Source organism: Spinacia oleracea, chromosome 4 (assembly GCF_020520425.1).
Source record: "Spinacia oleracea cultivar Varoflay chromosome 4, BTI_SOV_V1, whole genome shotgun sequence".
NCBI lineage: Eukaryota > Viridiplantae > Streptophyta > Magnoliopsida > Caryophyllales > Amaranthaceae > Spinacia > Spinacia oleracea.
This window is the reverse complement of record NC_079490.1, coordinates 18,824,865-18,842,426: the sequence shown is the minus strand read 5'-3', so window position 1 is coordinate 18,842,426 and position 17,562 is coordinate 18,824,865.

Sequence of the window (17,562 nt, the reverse complement as noted above, 5' to 3'; positions counted from 1 at the left end):
TTGGGCGTTGTTGCTGGGCCTCGCCTGGCTCGCTGCTGCGGGCTTGGCTGTGCCTTGCTCGCTGCTCGCGGGCCTCGCTAGCCTTGCTGCGCGCGGGCTTCGCTAGGCACGGGCCTGGCTTCGTGTTGGGCCTTGCGTCTAGCAAGCTCGTCCGACGATCGTTTCGTACGTCGCGCTTCCAATTCGTTTTCCGATTCCGGAATTCATTTCCGATTCGAACAGTATTTAATATTTCCGATTCCGGAATTTATTTCCGTTTCGAACAAATATTTAATATTTCCGATTCTGGAATTTATTTCCGATTCTAACAATATTTCCGATTCCGGTAATATTTCCGTTTCCGGCAATATTTCCAATTCCGGCAATATTTCTATTTCCAATAATATTTCCAATACGACTTGGATAATATTTATATTTCCGTTATGATCCATATTTCCGTTTCCGGCAATATCATCGTTTCCGGAGTATTCATATTTTTCCTTTTGACGATTTCAGCTCCCACTAGAACCGAGATCCGTCGATTCCGAATATTCATAATTAGAGTATTTAGTTCACTTAAATACTTGATCCGTTCACGTACTATTTGTGTGACCCTACGGGTTTAGTCAAGAGTAAGTTGTGGATTAATATTATTAATTCCACTCGAATTGAAGCGGTCTCTAGCTAGGCATTCAGCTCACTTGATCTCACTGAATTATTAACTTGTATGATTAATTAATACTGAACCGTATTTATTAGACTTAGCATTGAATGCATACTTGGACCAAGGGCATTATTTCCTCCAGTTAGATCATCCCGTTTCAATAGATACTGAATCCAGCTAAATTTATTTGACATATAATATAGGTGAAGAATCTCATTTAGATTCTTTGATGTTTAACTTAGTAAATGCTTTTACATAGTTCAAACATTCATTTCTTAGGTTTATTCACATGGGTAGAATATCTCCTGTGGAGTGTTTCAGGCTTTATTTAGTAATGCCATTACTTAATCCAAAATAATATTTAAGATCTTTGTAAATAGATATTAATACCCAATATGTACTAAGTTTCTCCTTGGTCCAACATTTATAAATAATTTCAAATCTAAATCATTAGCATTTGAATGTTATTTTACAATAGTGAGATATATGTGATACACATAGGACCACTTGATTTTACTCACACTAAACTTCTTATACATCTATAAGATTCATGTACATTTTATGAAACTAAAATACGTATTAGTTTCACTAAATTACAGTTTCAATTCCCAATTGCTTGCCTAAATTCATACTTGGATTTCATAAGCTAGCGTTCATTTCCAATCATCATTTGGATCCACAAATCCTATAATATGTCATGTACAAGGTTTCTTCCAAAATTTTAATTGAGGAATATTGATATATATGCATTTTATATAGAATTTTTACCCCCGTCCCTTAGTACTTTTCTGTGTTAAATGATCTCTTAGGAGCCATTTTAAGTACTAATATGCATTATGTAGTGTGTCTTGAGATTTCAGGTTGTTTATAGAGAAATTGGCCATTTTAGGCTCGTTTCGTGTTATTACGGACCAGTACACGATCCCAAGTAGGTTTGGCACAATCATTGTCAACTCTTGGGAGCCTAGGATGTCCATGTTTGAGCCCCAAGAGTTAGAGTCGGTGTTATTAGTGAAGAATGATGCGTCGAGTCGGTCTCCCTACGACTGGTGGGCGAAGGGAGACCAAACGGGCGAGCAAAAGGAGAAAAATCACCTTTTAGCACGCGCCCGATTGGGCTCCCGTCGCCCGGTGTCCATCGGGCGCCCAAAGCACACCAAATGCCGAAGAATGAAAATCCGCCCGACGGGCGGCTAAAGTCGTATCACCTAATCAAAGATAAACCTAATTCCACTAACAAGATAGCAATGGAAGTCAGGATCGAATCCATAGGGAAACAACATTCTTTCTATTACTAAAATAAGGTATAGACTATCGAGAAACAAGAGATTGGTTTGGTTTGAATAATAAAACTACAACGATAATTGGAAAGGGGTAAATCAGATAAGAAAAGGTCTAGGGCATAGGTTCACCAATGAACAATAATCCAGGATGATAAATAATACTAATGATCAATAAAGCAGTTAATCAGACTAGCATGCTCTCTTGAATCGATACTAACCATAGACTTGAAATTAACAGGCTCTCGCTATGTATTAATCTCAATTCTACCTATTGAAACAAGCCTAAACATCAAATTGCATCTCTCGAATCTTAACCTGATATTGCTAGACTAATACAATTAAACCTGCGCAAATCTAATCTCATAGTAAATGAAAACAATCAATAGGAATTAACTAACAATACCAACAATTAACAGCATTCAATCATCCCTTCATATTAGTTCATGGATTCCCAAAAACTTAGAATAAGACCACTCCCATATAATTGAAATAAGGAAAACAATAATATTGAATAGAAACATGATTTGAAGTTAATAAAACAAAGCAATGAATTGAAACTTAATAATAAATCTAACAACAAAATAATACCTAAATGAAGAACACGGGTTAAACCGAAAGATTGGAACTTTAATTGAAATAAGAACTAAGTGTTTGGAATATTTGAGAGAACAAACCAAGTTAAGAATAAAGCTTAATGCTGAAAACTAAGATCATAAGATTACAATAACGTAACTAAGGGAATATATAGTTTTGCCCAAATCAAAACGAAAACCGGAAATAAACATAATGAAATGCGCTGGAACCAGTCGTCGCCCGATCGGGTGCAGGGCTGCCCAACGGGCCAGGCGTGCAACTCATAACCCGCCCGACAGGCATGCATCCGCCCGTGGGGCAGATTATTATTCTTCAGCATTCTGTGTGTTGTGGGCTCCCGATGGACACCGGGCGACTGGCGCCCGATCGGGCGCGTGCTGAAAGGTGGTTTTTCTCCTTTTGCTCGCCCAGTTCGTCTCCGTTCGCCCACCGGTCGTAGGGCGACCGGCTCAACGCATCATTCTTCACTAATAACAACGAGTCTACCTCTTGGAGCTCAAACATGGACATACAAGGATCCCAAGAGGTTACAATGATCATCCCAAACCTACTTGGGATCGCTAGTGGTCCGTAATAACATGAAACGAGCCTAAAAAGGCCAATTTCTCTTCAAACAACCTGAAATCTCAAGACGCACTACATAATGCATATTATTACTTAAAATGGCTCCTAAGAGCTCATTTTACACAGAAAATTACTAAGGGATGGGGGTAAAAACTCTATATAAAATGCATATATCAACTCCCCCAAGATAGATCTTTGCTTGTCCCTAAGCAAAGAAATCATCGATGAATACACAAACCAACTTCACCCAAAATACATATTCAAACAATGGACACGATTCAAGGTAAAATCTAACAAGTATGCACCAATGTCAACCAATCAAATCCATTCGACTACAAATCTTCCCTAACAATTGTCACGCAGAGCGAACCACAAGTATACATGGAATTCAGGACTAGTGCTTACACACTCTTCACTCATTTATGTGGCGGGTAAAAGATGTACCCGTTCTCGCTCCTCCCAACAATGTATGTGAACAATTCCCTCCCAAACTCACAACACTCGTGGGTTTAAAAGGACAAGCACTCAACCTAACAGTCGACTCGAAATATGTCACGTCATAACTTGCATTGATAGAAAACTACTTTCCCATTAACATGACTCTATGCACAAAGGTCGGAAGGTCTTCCAAGCTTGTAATGTTAGGCTTAGGTTAGGGCATGGTAAACTTGGGTAAAAAATGTGAGCTTAAAGCTTTTAGCTTTGGGGGACATAAATCCTAGCAAAACCCATGATCAAACATAAATGATGACCACAACACTCCCACTCAACACATGAAAATGCAACAAACGAAACACACCATACTTTTACACCTTTTTCATCTATAAGACCAATCACTCACAAGAATAAGCCAATAAGGAATTGCAATACTTCAGTGAAATTATGCTTTGAATTTTTCGAGAGTAATGATTTTTTTTTTCTTTTTTTGCTCAATTTCTTTCTTTTATATTTTTTTCTTTGGAACCTTCACAATTCTATCCTTCTCATCTTTTTACTCTTCATTTTTTTTTATTTGAGACAACGCACAAGACAAGAGGAATTCCCTTAGCATCGCACCCACATGAGGGTGCAAGCCCATCGCGCAGGCACGAGGCATCACAGCAGCGCATAGGCTCGTCGCCCATGCCCGCTGTCTGCTGCTCTCGTCGCTGCTCAAATCCTCGGCCCAGCGTTGCTGGCCTTGGTGTGTGGCGTGCCACAAGCTTGCCTAGCTCAGCGCGCACCCACTGCCTTGCTGCTACAGGCATCACACCGCACACAAGGTCAGCGCCCATGCTGCCTTAATGTGCGTGCTTCCCTTTCGTTTGGCACACGGGCAACAGCCCTTGCTTCGTGCAAGTGGCTTGTTGTTCGATCCCTTTAAAAAAAATTCAATTTTTAATATCCGAAACGAAATTGCACGAAAATTATTTTTCATAATATTAACAAAATTATTCGTTTTAATTACGAAAAATAACGTTTTGGGTGATTTTATTAAATTTCAAACAATCCAATTTGAGAAATTAATAAATCATGGCTAACAATTATTCAAATTTAACGTACGATTAATATCAACAAAAATTTGAATGATTTTGATACTCAAACCCAAATCTTAATCGTTCTAAACATTTAAAAATTAGATTTTTATCAAATTTGGTTTAGGTGATGATTAAAATTAACGAATCCAATCAAAATTTTAATCCATGAATTTTTAAATTTACGATTTAAACATGAAATCATATATATTCCCCTTCTCACCTAAATAAATTTCCAGATCTAAATAATTAATAAAATCGGTTTACGATCTAAAATTCATTAAATTAGGGAAAAATCAAATTAGGGTTTATACTTAATATTTGTGGACAAAAAATTACAATAAGTCCATAATATACCCAAGAACAGTAGGGAAAATTTCAACTAATTCCGAGTTGTTCAGGTCGAGTAATTAATTGAAAAAGTTTCCAAATTTGTTAATTTAATTCATTAATTAATAAAAACGCCCAAAAACTCAAAATTCGGGGCCTGTTTTTACGATTTTGTCTCATGGGTTGAACTTAAAAATCCGTTTTCAATCAGATTAGGGTCAGAAAAATCGAATTTCCAAAAATTACGAATGCAGAATATTTTCTACGACTTATCCAATAATCCAGAAAAAATTCAAAAAATTCACGAACAAATTCAGAAAAATTCGACAATAATAAAAAACATAATAACATGACAATAAGTACTTTAAATACATGTTGGTCATGATACCAATGTAGGGGTTTACAGTTAAATACATATTAACATAGCTCCCCAAAGCCATGAACCATGTATAAAGTACAGATCAAGCAGACTTACATTTGTAGCGTGTTTTCCCTAGATTCAACGTATCACGAACACGAACAAGAACTCCAGATGTCGTTCCTCTACTTGGTTCACCGACACGTTCAGATCCGTCTTGAGATCGATGGCTTAGAAGTCACTCAAGATATTTGCTTTTTCGGAAGAATAGTTTGTAAAGGAGGCACAAAGAGAGTTTAGGGTTTTCTCTTTTGTTTAGGTTAAAACTAATTACGTAAAGTGTGTGAAAAACATAAGGGGTGGGGTGGTTTTATAACCCTAAGGTTATAACACCAACCGGCCAAGAGCCGGCCAGCATTGCCCGCACAAGCCCACGAGCACACAGCCACGCGAGTTGGGTCGTGGGCCTTGTCGTGTTCGATGTGCTGCAGCTGCTTGTCCCCCCGCGCGCCTAGCCGAAGCATGGGCCTTTCTTGGCGATGGCATGTTGATCGAGGGGAAAACTAGGTCGTTACTAGTCTCTCCTAATCAAACAAAAAACCTAAACTAACCACTAAACACAAGTAAAGAGGTAAGCAAGGGTCGAAATCCACAAGGACTAAGGTGCGCTAATTTATGCTAATCAAACAACAAGCTAGGTCAAAACGAGTTGGAAATTCAACTAACCAACTAAAACTAAATCAACTAAACTAACTACCAAAGACAAACGAGGTTAGGGAATGGGGTCAAATAACAACGAATCATGGGATGAGCACAAGAGACATGAAATAGCGGATAGAACACGAACACCACATGTATGAACGTTGAATTCACGAGTAGCTACATCCACCTCCCGGTATCTATCAATTTCCCTAAGCATCAAGCATGAACTCCCGTTCTACACTATCATCCCGGGGTAAGTCAAAGTCCAATTCAACCAAATAGTCAAGGCTAGGTCTTTAATCCCTTTCCAACCCAACAAGACTACCTCAAGAAATCATGCAACACCCAAGTAGCTAATTTGAATGCAACAAGTATTGAAAATGTTCAAACATGTAATAATTTAATCATGAAAATCCCTAATTTCCAATCACAAACAACCAAACCAATCAATGTTGAGTTTTCACCCAAACCCTAACCAACGACACTACTCCATAAACATAAAAATAAGAAATTTAAAGAATTTAACAACTAAAAACATGATTCTAAACATTAACAACAACTAATCTAAACATGAATTATTAAAATAAACAAAAACAATTAAACTAATTAAAACGATAAATAAATAAAGCAATAAATGAAGAGAGAGATAGAAATTTCTCATTGATTGATTGTTGGTTGCTCAATACAAATTGCCACACTTGAAATTGCAAAGCCCCAATTTTTCCATTGATTTTCCTCACTTTCTCTCTCTCAAAAAGCTAAACTAAAAACTTTAAAACTTAATCTAATTATGTACATGGTTTAATCAGAAGAATAAAAGAGTATTTATACTAGCAAGCTAAAAAGAAATAAAGAGAGAAAATTAAAAGGGAAAAACAAAAATCTCAAAATAAATAAAAGGAATAAAGAAGGTTAAAAGAAGAAAAATGAAAAATGAAAAATGAAAAATGAAAAATGAAAAAGAAAAAGAAAAGGAGAAAGAAAAGGATTAAAGAAGGGAGTAAGACCCCCGTGTTTCAATCCCCCAAATTTTCTTCGTCCCCCTTGTTCCGCTGCTCCCTCTTCGTTGAGGCTTCCTGCTCCTGCCATTCTCCATCCATCATCCACCATCAATTATCGTCATCAGCCATCCATCCATCTATTATCAACTATAATCACCGTTCAATCCTCGTCAATCGTCCTTCGCTGCTCCATCTTTCTTATCACCACCGTCTATCCAGATCAATCCCCAATTCATTCCCGCATCCTCACCGTTCATCATTCATCGTCATTAATCAATCATTTTCCATCATCACCAACATCGACGGCCATCCTCATCATCGTCAAATCGATGATTCCCTTCGAATCAAGGCCGTCTGATCCGCTTCAATTAATCGCAGCCGCAAACATTCATTAATTCCGTACACAAATCGATCGCTCAATTGTTCGGTCGAACGTTAATAGAGGTTTGGGCGAACCCGATTCTAGTTTGGGCGAACACACGGTGGGTTCGGCAGGACCCGGCCTTGTCAGGAACTTAAAAAATTTGGGTTCGGTCGAACTTAATACGTTACTCTGCTTTTTTGCTCTGTTTTGGCTGCGATTTTTGATTGCTATTTTTGGGCTGTTGTGTGCGTTTGTGTGTTGTTGATGCCGGTGATGGCTGACTTGTTGGTGTTGCGTGTTGGGGGAGATGGTGGTGTGTAGGTGATGGAGGCTTCGAATGGGGGTGGAGAGATGGTGTACTGTGGCTGAGAGAGAAGGTGAAGGACCATGTATTGGTGTTGTTGTTGCTGGAGCAGCGAAGAGATGAAGGTGGATGGTGAAGTGAGCAGGAAGGAGCAGAGTTTTGAGGTGATGGCGATTGATGTGGTGTAGGATAAGAGAATCTGTGGTGAAGGTTAAGTTGGCTTCCCCTGTTTTATTGTTCTCAAAACCAAAGTTGACTTTCTGTTGACCATGTGATGCAATTGGTTTCGGCTATTGAAATTTGTACTCCGGACACTCCGAACAACACACACCTACAAAATTAAAAGAAAAGACTAGTGGAGAACGAGAAATATAAAAATAAATAAATAATAAAATAACTAAATAATAGTAATAATAATAATAATAATAATAATAATAATAATAATAATAATAATAATAATAATAATAATAATAACGTTGTAGGGCTTTGGGTTACGGTTTCTTTCCTTTTTCCTTCTCTTCTTTTGGGGAGTTAGAGAAAGGGGCTGTTTCGTTGCTGAAGCGGGTCCAGACGTACTCCAGGGCTCAAGACATAGGGGCACGGGCAGCTGCCTACATTTTCAGCAGGATCGGGTTCGCCATAGCTAGAGGAGTGGGGGCCCAGATTGTATCTCGGCTCCCCACCAAATTCTTGTAGTTTACTTGATCTTTGTAGCTTGTTAAGCTTGTAACGTTTTGGTGGTTTCCCATAATAATAATAATAATAATAATAATAATAATAATAATTTTACGCAAAACAGGGCTTGGTTATGGCCGATTAGGGTGAAGCGTCCGCGTCCACAATCCGGCGGTGGCGGCGTCAGTTGGTCCGGTGACCGGCTCAGGCGTTTTCTGGCGGTGAGGCAGCGCGTATAGGGCGGCTTGCTGGTGGTTTACAGGCGGTTTCAGGCGGTTCTCAGGTGGCTCTTTTGAATTAAAAGTGCAGTTTTGGTGCGTTTCTGGTGCGTTTTTCACGCGGTGGTTCCGGCGGTTTGCATGGTGTTTTCAGGCGACTATTGTAGTGTTGTTCAGGCGTCATTCCACGTCGTTTTAATTGCAATTCTCGGTGGTTTCTTGTGTAGACTTTAAGGGCAATATTGGGTGAATTTCACGGCGTTCTTGGTTCTGTTTTTCAGACGTCTTTAACTGGGGGTACAGGCTGCGGAAATACAGGGCGGTTTTGGAAGGTTTCAGCCGGGTTTAGAGAGCACTTTCTGATAAGTTTCAGGACATTCTAGTTTCGTAGGGGTGCAGTTCTGTGCTGTTGGTTTCTGCAGTGGTTCGTCGGAGTTTCTACAGTGGTAACTCGTCGGTGTATCAGTGGTTCTTTTGTGTTGGTGGCGTGGTTTCTGCAGTGGTATCGCGTCGGTGAATCAGTGGTTATTTTTTGGTTTCTTCAGTTGGTTCGTTCGTAGCTGCGTTTGTGCAAGTATTGGTGTTGGGTGCGTTTTTTTTGCATATGTATTGGTGTTGGGTGCGTTTGTGTATTGGTATTGGTTTCAGTGATCTTTTCTCCGGCCATCGTGGAACTCCCAAGACATACGACCGTGTTTGAGGCCGTGTAGGTGTAGGTGTTTGGTGTTTACTGTGGTGGTCATTGCGTGGTGGTCAGTGTCAGTTTCCGGCAGTTTGGCAGTTTCGGTGTGTTCTGTTTCAGATTCAGTGCGGTTGAAGTGCTTTGATATGGCGGCTTCCGTGGAAAAGTTTCATTGCCCTTTTGTGGGTCTTAGCGGGTGCCAGGATGGTGGTGGGCGTGGTCTGGTGAGGAGTTCTCTGCTCACTCACTTACGGGATCGTCATTGTTGCTTTGGTGTGAGGGATGCTACCCGTCATTCCCTTACTACCAATTTGCAGGTTTTTACTTCGGCTGAGGTGACCTTTCATCGTATGGGAATTTGGCTATGTGGAGATTGTTTCAAGACTCATAATCATCGTACTAGGTGTCGACATGGCAGTGGTTCTAGTACTGTTTTTGTGGACCCTCCTGATTCTGGGGATGGTATTCTTCGTTTTATTCTCTATGGTATTCAAAAACCCCTAGCTCCTGAAGGAAATAATGCCCTTGGTCCAAGTATGCATTCTATGATAAGTCTAATAAATGCGGTTCAGTATTAATTAACAATTTAATAATTCAGTGAGATCAAGTGAGCTGAATGCCTAGCTAGAGGCCGCTTCAGTTCAAGTGGAATTAATGATATTAATCCACAGCTTACTCTTGACTGAACCCGTAGGGTCACACAAATAGTACGTAAACGGATCAAGTATTTAATGGCATTAGATACTCCATCTATGAATATTCGGAATCGACGGATCTTGGTTTCAGTGGGAGCTGAGATCGTCACAGGCAAGAAATGAATACTCCGGAAACGATGATATTACCGGAAACGGAAATATGGATCGTATCGGAAATATAAATATTATCCAAGTCGTAGATGTTGCCGGAAACGGAAACATGGTACGTATCGGAAAATATTATCGGAAATGGAAATATTGCCAGAATCGGAAATATTGCCGGAAACGGAAATATTGTCAGAATCGGAAATATTATCGGAATCGGAAAATAATTCCGAAAACGGAAATATTAAATATTTGTTCGAAACGGAAATTAATTCCGGAATCGGAAATATTAAATATTGTTCGTATCGGAAATGAATTCCGGAATCGGAAATTTAATCGGAAGCGTATCGTACGAATAAGCATCGGACGAGGCCTGCCGGACGAGGGCCCAGCACGAAGCCAGGCCATCGCCCAGCAAGCCAAGCGCGCCACACGAACAGCCAAGGCCACGCCAGGCCCAGCGCAAGGCCAGGCCCAGCAGGCCGAGACAGCGCGCGCAGCGCGCGCAGGAGCTACGTGGGCTTGTAGCTCGCGTAGGCCTCGCTGCGTGGGCTGCTGCTCGCACGCACGCGCATGGGCGGCCCATCGTGGCTGCCGTGTGTGTGTGCGTGAGTGTTTGTGTGCATGCACGATTCCTAAAACATGTAGAGTTCGGTTAATGATTAAATTCCTAATTCTATTAGATAAATTAATTAATTAGAGTTCTTGTAGGATTCTAGGTTTAATTAATTTGTATCTGAATAGGATTCCAATTCCCTTTCCATACCCCTATAAATATGTGGCCTGGGTTCACAATTTATAACGAGTTTCAAAGTATTCAAAGTGAGTTTTTGAGAGAAAAATTCAATCACACATCTTGCTCAAAAGTGCCGAAAATTCTAGTACCTTAAGGGCGATTCTAGTTGGTCAATCTTAAGGCGGATCCGGACGTGCTGTGGACTATCTACGGAGGGACGACACTTGGAGTCCTAAAGACTTGTTCTTGTTCGGTTCGGGCGCAGCTAGGGAGGGCACGCAACAAAGAGTATGCATCTAAATTATGCTATATGATTATGTGTAAATAATATGTATTCCTGGGTTAATGGTTGTTTCCGCATGATTTATGTAATATCATATGTATCATAACCTAACAGTGGTATCAGAGCCCCTTATTATTTTCATAATCTAATTTGCATAAACATGGTTAAATATTACAAATTTGCAAGAATTAAAAGGGGTGATTAATTTTCGTAATTGTTAATTAATTGCAAATTGCGTTTATTTAATTATACGTACGCAATTTTTCGGCAGTTTCTTCGTTACTCATCCAAATCGAGTGATTTTTGTGTCAATTCCGCATGTAAAAGGCATTCTAAAATTTTGACAAAAAAAGTATTTTTTGCCGAACCCAGAATTCTCAAATTCGAAGCCTAACTATGACTTTTCGAAGGTTTTAGTTTTTCGAATGCAAAATTTCGTAAATTTAAGATGTTAAATTAAATATTTGCGATTCTTGTTGATAAATCTTGAATTTTGATTGACCTACTGTATATGTTTAACAAGTTTGAATGCCTAGTCTTGTTAATTATGCAATCTAATTTGTAATTATGATTAATTTGTTGAAAATTAGAATAATTTAGAATTAATTTGATTTTCATAATTAATTATAATTTAATTAGAAACCTATGATTAAAAACCACCATAAAAATTGTAAATTTATGATAAATTTTAAATTTTTATGACCTAGACTTGAATCCATGTAAATCGGAAATCAATTGAATAATAAATTTTCGATTTTTCGCCCTAAAATTATGAAATTAATATTATTTATTAATTTGTCATTAATTTTAAATATAAATTTTAAATTTTTATGCGATTCGTTCATAAAACTTGCACGCACAAAGCAATGGACGCTTCGTGTTACCCTTAAGGGGTGTTGTATAGTGCGGGCATGCGACGACGAGCAAGGGAGCTCGTCGCCCGTGCGGCACGAATGCAATGAGCAAGGGCGTAGTGCACGAGCACAAGGCAGCAGCCCTGCCTTGTGTCGTGTGCCACGAGCTATGAACAAATGGGCATGGGCGAAACGCAAGCCAAGGCAGTCGCGTGTGGGCAGCAAGCGAGCTGCGCCACAACGCGCACTGCCTCGCGCAAGAGCGCGCAGCCTCGCGCGCAGCGAGCGCAAGCTCGCGTGCCACGAGCGCTGCGCCCAGCGTTGCTCGCGCGCACAGCGAGCGATGTCGCGCGCCTAGCGAGAGATGTCGCGCGCACAGCGAGCGATGGCTCGCGCGCACAGCGAGCGATGGCTCGCGCGCACAGCGAGCGATGGCTCGCGCGCACAGCGAGCCCTGGCGAGCGCGCACTGCGAGCGATGGCTCGCGTGCGACGAGCGCTGGCGTGCGCGCAGCGAGCACCACAGCGTGCGATGGCTTGCGATTGGTAGAGCAGCAGCTATGCGACGAGCGCATGGGCTGCGCGCATATGGCCAGCAATGGCTGTATGCGTGCGGCCCATGGGCGTGCAATGCGTAGGGTGTTTGCGTTACGATTAGATCGTTTTGAATGTTTAATTTGAAAATTTTAGTTCACGTAATTTTAATTAATTTTAAAATTAATAATTTAAATTATTTTCTTGGATTTTAATTTTGAATATTGTAATTATAATAAATATTATTTATTCTAATTATTTTACTAAAATTAAAATCATGAATTAATTTAAATAACGACTGAAATTAAATTAAACTTTTTGGATTCAATTATAAATTTATATGAGCTTTAAATTTTAATTAAAATTGTATGTTTCCGGTTAGACTAGAAATACATTTTTATGTTTAAAATTAGTAAAGCATATGAATTTATTGGTTTAAGTGGGAGCGCTTTTTAGTCATAAACTCTTGATTAGGTCTGCAAATCCTTTAGGTTAAAACAACTTGATTAGAATTAATAAGGACTGAATAATTGGTAGATTATTGGTGCCCTTGATTAATTGCTGCAAATATTTACGTGATGCATAATGTGTTTTACTAACCAGCTAAGTGGGCCATTCATGATAATGAATGGGTGAATGGTATATATTGTATATGTACTGTTTTGCAGGTTATGAAGTGACTAGTATGGCCCAAATAGGATAGAAAATATGGTCTGCGTACCATTAATTTGAATGTAATTGGTCTAAAGTACCAAAGTTATTTTTCAATTCAAATATGGTATGCGAACCATCAAATAGTTGTAATTAGTTATAGCTTATCCTATTTGAAGAAAATGGTGCCTCCCACGGAGATTTTCAAGACGGACTTTGAAGTCAAAGCTTCAAGATGAAGTCGGGCCATACTAGATCACATTTATCTTATGCATGTTTTAAGTTATTTATTGCTTTTAAATATGTCTTAAAATGCATGAGATCAAAAGCTTGATTATGTTGCATGATTAAGGATTTTAGTTCACTTAAAATCTAACCAACATAGTAAGAGCCTTAAGTTCCAAACTTAAAAATTGAGTTAAAAGGTGCCATGCCAAAATATACACTTGCTTGGATATCCTTTACATCAATCTAGTAATAGTTTTCGCTCAGCGAGGTGTTACTTATTGGTCCTAAAGGGGCAAGGTACACAAGTAATTGTGAGTACATGTTAGTTTTGGTGAAACTCAACGATATAAGTAAGGATTCCTTTTATGTCGTGGCAAAATCGATAGGTTTACCTAATAAGTTCTTAGACGTACCTATCAACCAAGAATAGTTTCTAGACTATTAGCAAAAGGCTTTTGCTTACCTAAGATGTTCTAGGATTAAGTCGACAAACTGTGCTTAGTTCTTCAATGATTTTAGGATCTTGGAATCATTTTATTCACACCTGCCGGAACACATAACTTGAATAAAATGCTTAATAAACATTGAATTATGCATGTATGCTAGAATTTAAGTTTATTAAGAATAACTGTGAATGGTTATTTATTTGTTTATTCTTTTCAATTGTAGTTTTTAATATGGCAAACAACAATTCATTCAACATTCGATCAATTCTCGAAAAGGAGAAGTTGAACGGGAAAAACTTCCTTGACTGGCAAAGGAACTTGCAAATAGTTCTTATGCAGGAAGAAAAGGAGTATGTCCTAGATGAGGCGATGCCCGAAGCTGCAGGCGACGGGGTCACTCAGGCAGCCCTCAATCGTTGGATTGATGCCAACAAGGATGTGAAATGTCTAATGCTCGCCACCATGAGTGCGGATCTGCAGAAAACATTCATCAACTCAGATGCTTTCACAATCATCAGTGAGTTGAAGAACATGTTCCAAGATCTGGCTCGAGTCGAAAGATTCGAGACTCATAGGCAAATTCTTGAGACCAAGCTTAAGAAAGGCGAGCCCGTAAGTCCACATGTTCTCAAATTGATTGGACTCATTGAGAATATGAGTCGGCTGGATCAGCAATTTTCTCAGGAAATGGCTATAGACACCATCCTCCATTCTCTTCATAGCGGGTATGATCAGTTCAAACTGAACTACAGTATGAATAGTCTGGACAAAACGCTCACTGAGCTTCACGGTATGCTGAAGACCGCTGAAAAGACGCTCAAAAGTGATAAGCAGGATGTGCTTATGGTGCGTGGGGGCAAGTTCAAGAAATCTGGAAAGAAGAGGAATGCTAAGAAAGGTGGCAACAAGGCCAGCCCAACTAAGCAAACTGGCGCCAAATCTGTAAAGAGGAAGGTCAGTCAACCCACTTCTGAATCCGAATGCTTCTACTGCAAGAAGAAGGGGCATTGGAAGAGAGATTGCTTGAAGCTAAAGGAAGATCAGAAGAACGGAACAGTCGTTCCATCTTCAGGTATTTTCGTTATAGACTGTATACTTGCTAATTCAACTTCTTGGGTATTAGATACAGGTTGTGGCTCACACTTATGTTCCAATCCACAGGGACTAAGAAGAAGTAGAAAGTTAAGCAAGGGTGAAGTCGACCTACGAGTGGGAAATGGAGCACGGATTGCTGCATTAGCTGTAGGAACTTACTATTTGTCGTTGCCCTCCGGGCTAGTTTTGGAACTGGAAGAATGTTTCCATGTTCCAAGTCTTACTAAAAACATCATTTCAGTTTCTTGCTTAGATGCTAAGGGATTTTCCTTTTTAATAAAAGACAATAGTTGTTCGTTTTATTTTAAAGAGATGTTTTATGGATCTGCTAGATTAGTCAATGGACTTTATTTATTAGATCACGACAAACAAGTATATAACATAAATACCAAAAAGGCCAAAAAGAATGATTCAGATCTCACCTATCTGTGGCATTGTCGATTAGGCCATATAAACTTGAAACGCTTAGAAAGACTTCAAAAGGAAGGAATTCATGAACCATTTGACTTAGAGGATTATGGTAAATGCGAATCATGTTTACTTGGCAAAATGACAAAGCAACCTTTCTCTAAAGTTGGAGAAAGAGCAAATGAACTATTGGGTTTAATCCATACAGATGTATGTGGACCAATGAGTACAAATGCTAGAGGTGGTTTCAGCTACTTTATCACTTTCACTGATGACTTCAGTAGGTATGGTTATGTCTACCTAATGAAGCATAAGTCTGAATCCTTTGACAAATTCAAGGAATTTCAGAGTGAAGTAGAGAATCAATTAGGCAAGAAGATTAAGGCACTATGGTCTGATAGAGGCGGTGAATATCTGAGCTATGAATTTGATGACCATCTGAAAGAATGTGGAATTCTATCAGAATTGACTCCTCCTGGAACACCACAATGGAATGGTGTGTCGGAACGAAGGAACAGAACCTTGCTAGACATGGTCAGGTCAATGATGGGTCAGGCCGAACTTCCATTAGAATTTTGGGGACATGCACTAAATACAGCTGCACTCACTATAAATAGAGCTCCGTCTAAAGCTGTCGAAAAGACTCCATACGAATTATGGTTTGGAAAGCCTCCAAATGTGTCTTTTCTTAAGATTTGGGGATGTGAAGTATACGTCAAACGATTAATTTCAGACAAACTTCATCCAAAATCTGACAAATGTATCCTTGTGGGCTATCCAAAGGAAACAAAGGGGTATTACTTCTACAATACATCTGAGAACAAGGTGTTTGTTGCTCGAGATGGTGTCTTTTTGGAGAAGGATCACATTTCCAAAATGACAAATGGGAGAAAAGTAGACCTCGAAGAAATTCGAGTCGAACAACAAGCTCTAGAGAATGCTCAAGATGACATTCAGGATGAAACTCAGAGATCTTTAGAAGAATCTGGTGAGAATCATGGTCAATCTAGAAATGTTACCCCGCGTAGATCGCAAAGATATAGATCTCAACCGGAAAGGTACTTAGGTATTTTGACGAACGAGAGCTATGACGTTCTATTACTTGAAAGTGATGAACCTGCGACTTACAAACAAGCTATGACGAGCCCTAGCTCCAAGCAATGGCAAGAAGCCATGCAATCTGAATTAGACTCCATGTCTGAAAACCAAGTATGGGATTTGGTCGATTTGCCAGATGGCTACCAAGCCATTGGAAGCAAATGGGTTTTCAAACTGAAAAAGGACAAGGATGGGAAACTTGAAGTTTTCAAAGCTAGATTGGTTGCAAAAGGTTACAGGCAAGTCCACGGTGTGGATTACGATGAAACCTTTTCACCAGTTGCAATGCTAAAGTCTATTCGGATAATGTTAGCAATCGCTGCATATTACGATTACGAAATATGGCAGATGGATGTCAAAACTGCTTTCTTAAACGGCGTTTTAACAGAAACTGTGTTTATGACACAGCCTGAAGGTTTTGAGGATCCAAAGAATGCTAAAAAGGTATGCAAGCTAAAGAAGTCAATCTACGGATTGAAGCAGGCATCCAGGAGCAGGAATATACGTTTTGATGAAGCAGTCAGTGACTTTGGTTTCATCAAGAACGCAGACGAATCTTGTGTATACAAGAAGGTCAGTGGGAGCAAAATTGCTTTCCTAGTATTATATGTCGACGACATATTACTTATCGGAAATGACATTCCTATGTTGAACTCTGTCAAGATTTGGCTTGGGAAATGTTTTTCGATGAAGGATCTAGGAGAAGCACAGTACATATTGGGCATCAAGATTTACAGAGATAGGTCTAAAAGGATGATTGGACTTAGTCAAAGCACTTATATCAATAAGGTGCTTGATAGGTTCAAGATGGCGGACTCCAAGCGAGGCTACCTACCCATGTCTCATGGAATGACTCTAAGCAAGACTCAGTGCCCAAAAACACTTGATGAGCGTAGACGAATGAATGGGATTCCATATGCATCATTGATTGGTTCAATAATGTATGCTATGATATGTACACGCCCGGATGTTGCGTACGCACTCAGTGCTACGAGCAGATACCAGTCAGACCCAGGAGAGGCGCATTGGACTGCTGCCAAGAACATTCTGAAGTACCTGAAAAGGCACAAAGATGACTTCCTGGTCTATGGTGGAGATGATGAATTAATTGTTAAAGGCTATACGGACGCAAGTTTCCAAACCGACAAAGATGATTTCAGATCACAGTCTGGGTTTGTCTTCTGCCTCAACGGAGGAG